This window comes from Leucopleurus acutus (assembly GCF_964270905.1).
Source record: "Leucopleurus acutus genome assembly, chromosome: 2".
Taxonomy (NCBI): Eukaryota; Metazoa; Chordata; class Mammalia; order Artiodactyla; family Delphinidae; genus Leucopleurus; species Leucopleurus acutus.
In genome coordinates, this window is record NC_139143.1 from 78,350,193 (window position 1) to 78,355,511 (window position 5,319).

The following is a 5,319-nucleotide window of genomic DNA, read 5'->3' on the forward strand; positions in this document are numbered from 1 at the left end:
TGGTCTAAAATACTGGCTGTGTTTTCTGACTGTATTTTTTTTTCCATACTCCAATTTTAGTTGTAAGCATCTATGGAATATGGAATATTCCTTCTTCTTCTATAGCCCCAATACAGGGATTTATTCAGATGCTGTCATTTGGTAAGTGTACTCACTCTATGACCAATAGTAAGCATCTCCTAGAAGGCTTGAGTGCAGTAGGAATTGAAATCCTCATTTCTCACCTGGAGATGGAGAGCCCCAATTAAACCACTGCTCAGGAGTTTATCTTCTCAGGTTTACCTTATTCCTGGGGAGATCCTGTCAACTGTTTTGTTCCACTGCTCTTCATTTATGCTTTCATTGTTGTTGGAAACCTAGCCATCATCACAGTGGTCCAGCTGAATACTCACCTCCACACTCCCATGTACTTTATTAGTGCCCTTTCTTTCCTGGAGATCTGGTAAACCACAGCTACCATACCAAAGGTGCTGTCTTGCCTGCTTAGTGACAAGAGTATTTCCTTAAGTGGTTGTCTCCTGCAGATGTATTTCTTCCATTCCACAGGCATGAGTGAGGTTTTGTCTCTTGACAGCTATGGCTTTTGACTGCTACCTGGCCATCTGCAGCCCTCTTCATTATCCCACTATCATAACCCCTAAGCTATGTGCCCAGCTGACTTTAAGCTGCTGTATTTGTGGCTTTATCATGCCCCTCACTGAGACTGCCTGGATCTCCACACTGCTATTTTGTGGCTCTAATCACCTTGAGCATATCTTTTGTGACTTCCTCCCAGTGCCAAGCCTGGCCTGCCTAGACACACAAGACATCATCATGATTCAGGCAGTGGATGTTGTCCATGCAGTGGAGATCATTACAGGTGTGATGCTCATTTTCATGTCCTATGTTGGTATTGTGGCTGTAATTCTATGTATTTGTTCAGCTGAGGGTCATTGCAAGGAATTTTCCACATACGTCTCCCACCTCACTGTCTTTCTGGTTTTCTTTGGCAGTGTGGCTCTCATGTACCTACACTTCTCTGCCACCTACTTCTTATTCTGGGATATAACCATTGCTCTGGCCTTTGTAGTTTTGTCTCCCTTTTTTTAACCTCATTAACTGTCTGAGGAATAAAGAGATAGAGGAAGCTATAAAAAAGCACATAAGTCAAGCTAACATCATTTTTCATAAGACCAGGGACCTCAAGTAAGATCTAGTAGTTGGGAGTCTATATAACTGTTGGAGCCCTCTAATCCTCAACTCCCTGCAATACATCTTTTCCTAACAGCCTTTTGCTGAAACTGGTCTCCCAAAAGTCACCAATAAAAAAATTCACTAATAAGTGAACTCAATAGTTTATTTCAAACTTTATTCAATTTGACATATTTTGGATCTGACTTTTTTGATTAAGTTTTCTGCCACTCAATTTATTCAAGGTAAATTTAATTTGTGGAAATAATCTGGGTAAAAATTTACTAATTTTAACAGAGTCGAGACTTCTGTTTGTAAGATATGGTAATTGAAAACCATCTTCATAAGACTAAGTTCTCTCCATGGTATCCACAATGGATATACTTGAAGAATAACCCTAATTTCTAATTGAGTATTCATGTATTGATAAATAGCAGTCTAGATGTTTTTCAGCAAATTCTATTATGAATCCCTTGTATGATTTATATCTTGTCAGTACTACACAATATTAATTCCATGTCTGTGTCAATAACAGGCACTAAGCCCTGTGTCTACCTGTATTGAGCCTATGTGTGTCAAGTTAGTGGAGACTGTTTTGCTGAACCCCAAATCAACTTCATTAATATCAGTGACCACTAGAAATGAGGAGAATGGATAGGCCTCTTTAAAACTGACAGAGAGAGAAACCCCATAAAAGGGTTGGTTGCAGTTCTGTGGTAGTTAAGGACTATGGCAAAGAATCTCAGGCCAAGAAGGTCACTGAAGAATATTTTAAGTACAATAAATGAACAAACAAAAACCTTGGCTCTAAAAAAAAGTAAAGTAATAAAACTAACCCATTCATTAGCTAATCAATATTTTTTCATGATAAATTGAAAAATGTAATCCTTGGTTTCACTGTAATCAAATGTATTGTACTTATTAATTAAGCAATAATATCAATAAATATCTACTGAGTAAATAAACCAATATCACCATGCTGCATTCTGATTGTCCCAGACAACTGATCAACCATATTGGACAACAATGCTTCCCTTTCAACCTCTTCTCCCTTGTATTTCAGGATGCTGGACTCTTTATTTTTTTTAATCTTATTTTGTTTGAGGACTCTTTCTCTTGTGGATTCTTCTCTTTATACATGCTTCATAAAAGGTGCTTTTCTCCAAGGCTCACGCCTCATGGGGATGCAATAATAAAGCTGATTACTATGCAAATGTTAGTAGATTTTTACTCTTCCCTAGCCCACCTACAGGAATCCTATGGTAGTCAGCCTCACTTTCCCATTAGTGTGCCATAGCCATGCCCTCATCCTCACCCTTAAGTCTTATGATACTTAAAAGTCAGATGCAGAGACAGAAGTAAAGGGAAATGTCTTATAAGAAGAGGATAATGGTATCCAATAAAGAATTCAGATAGAGAAGAGAGAAGATGTGAGAAAAAACATAGGTTGTGGGTGGAGAGGTCTTGGTAAAGGAATGTCTTCAGAAAGTATACTTAGTGTAAGAAAATAAGGGAAGAGGGGAAAAGGGATATGAGAAATGTAACTGGGTTTAAATAGTGTATATATTTTTAATGTTTTTCATAAAACATGAGGAATGAAATTACTGATAGATTAATTATTTTAACAGTACTTTTCTCAGTGCAATATTGTTACAGAATTGATTTACATAAATCTCCATATGAAAGGGTTACACAGTTTTCTTATGTTTTGTCTGCTTTAAGATTTTGTAGTATATAATCAATTTCTCAATAAAAGTCCAATTAACAACCAAGTTAAGAAGAATAAAAGGAACTTTATTTGAGCCAAACTGAGAATTATAACCAGGGAGACAGGCTCTCAGAAAGCTCTGAGAACTGTTCCTCCTGTTAGAAGTCAAAGGCACAGTCAGACACATTTTTGAGCCAAAGTATCATGCATCAAAATGGCATTGATATTTTACATAAAGTTCAACAAGGATACATAGTCCAGGTAAGCAGTTACAAAACAAGCATCAAGTCATCATGACTCCCTACAGAGTTGGGAAAGAACAATATATTTTTTAAAGAAGTTACATTGCTAGGGTCAGAAGAAAGGAAAACAAAACAAAACAAAACGATCTTTATGGTCCAGCAGACACTCCCATCTTTGAGAAGTTCTTTTTGATGTGTAATGCAGATGCACACTGCACATTAAGGAGAGAGAGAGGAGGCCCAAATGGACACACAGAGAGAATTTTATGCTGAAAAGTTCTTGTCCTGCCTTAAAATATAAAATTTATTTATCACTTTCCTTGTCCCTCAAAATTTATCATTGTCCCTAAAAATGTATATAGCTGAAACTAACTTTTTACATCCGTACTTTCTCACCTTCTATCTTCTCTCCCAACTGAGACTACTTTATTTCTTAAAACTTAGATCTTATTGCTTTACTACGCTGCTTAAAAATGTTCTAAGATTAAATACGCCCTCACTCCAAATTGTGAATGTAATTTTCCTAGCTAACCTGTGTATCTGTGCATGCGTGCGTGTGTTCATGTGTGTTGAATAAAGAAGATTCCAAACTGAGAGAAAAGCAAAAGGAAAAGAAACAGCGTACGGCAGTGTCTGATGATCAAAAGTAAGGACACCATTCAGAGGGGAGATCACGGCGCTAACCTACTGGTGGAACGTCTCACAGTGATTTTTAAAATTCACATTGCTGAGGGTTGAGAAGTGAGTTCTCTCACACTGCTTTCCACCTCACCAGCCTGCTTATTATATTTTTATGATATTTTGGGGAGATTATATTAAATACATAAATAAATGAATGAAAGAATATATAATCACTTACTGAAAATCCTTCATAACTAATGAAGCATGTAATCTGAAGATGGCTATTTATGTTCACTGTTAACTACTTTCCATCATTTTTTAAATGTCAGAAACCTTATCTGCATGAACATATTGAACAATTCATTACTGAGCAAATTTTACATGTCAAACAGTGTGGTAAATTCTGGACAAACATAGAACCTCTACCTAAAAGAGTTTCCACTAAAGAATTGGAGAGGCCCATAAAAGTACAATATAAAAAGTAATAACAACAAAATCCATAAAATCATAGCAGAAGTAGTAACTGTGCTGGAAAATCAAGAAAAATTGCAAAGAGAAATTGTATTTTTTCTGAGACATGAAAAATATTTATCATATACTTACCTTTATTTTTTAATCTTTATTTATATACCTTTAGAACTCTACTTGCTTTTAATTTAGGAAGAGTTTTTGGTACAAACAAACACGGGCTTGAGGACTTGAGGCTGGTTTTAATAAGAACTATGGCATATAAGCCAAGTTTTCACTGGATTAACTCACTTACTCCTCATAACAAACTCATGCAGTTGATATTATCACATCCATTATGCAGATCAAGAAAAGAAAAAAAATTGAAGCAAACAGACTTTTTATGTTCACATAGTTGGCTAATGATAGAGCAAGTAACAAAAATGAGCCCAGACTTCAAACTGCCATGCTTTTCTCACCACAGCAATACTTATTAGTATTGTCTCAGCATTACTGACTGTGCTGTTCTTAAACTCTCCTAATAAGCATATTTTAACTTATTCATCCCTTTAACAAATGAGAATAAATAATTATTTTGATTATAACTAGCAATTTATTTTCTCTATGTGCCAAGCACATAGTGTTTCACATCTCTTACTTTATTTAATACTTACAATATGAGTCATCTCATCATTTCTAATTTGCAGTTGAAAATACTGAGACAAAGAGCAGGTAAGTAATTTACCCATAAAAGTAGCCAAACAAGAACAGGAATCCCAACACTCGGACTCCAGAGACAATGGGCAGTAACTTCTCTGAAGTTTCATTGTACTTTATCTGTACCACTCTTATGACACTGCTTGCTTTCTACCTTGAATTATCATTAATACATCCGACTTGAAGCACTGTGTCATTGGTTCATATGTGCATTGTTCCCTGTGCCTAGCACTGGGCTCTACATAATAATGGCCTTAATAAATAACTATTGAATTGCTTCATGACTTCTGATTTTCTGTACTGTCACATCTATGAAGGGTGCAAAAAGGAGGAGATGCTATGAGTTACCGTTCCATTGCTGACATTATTTTGCTCTTGTTAACTTTCCTGCAGTTTCAATAATAGATTTTCAGA

General features: G+C 36.0%; 1 pseudogene across 1 annotated transcript; it reads left to right on the plus strand.

The window, feature by feature from the left end:
* The first annotated feature begins 230 nt into the window (after positions 1-230).
* Positions 231-1,189, plus strand: LOC309957773 (olfactory receptor 6K2-like; annotated as a pseudogene). The gene has a single exon. The product of its transcript is annotated as an olfactory receptor 6K2-like (transcript).
* The last annotated feature ends 4,130 nt before the right edge of the window (positions 1,190-5,319 follow it).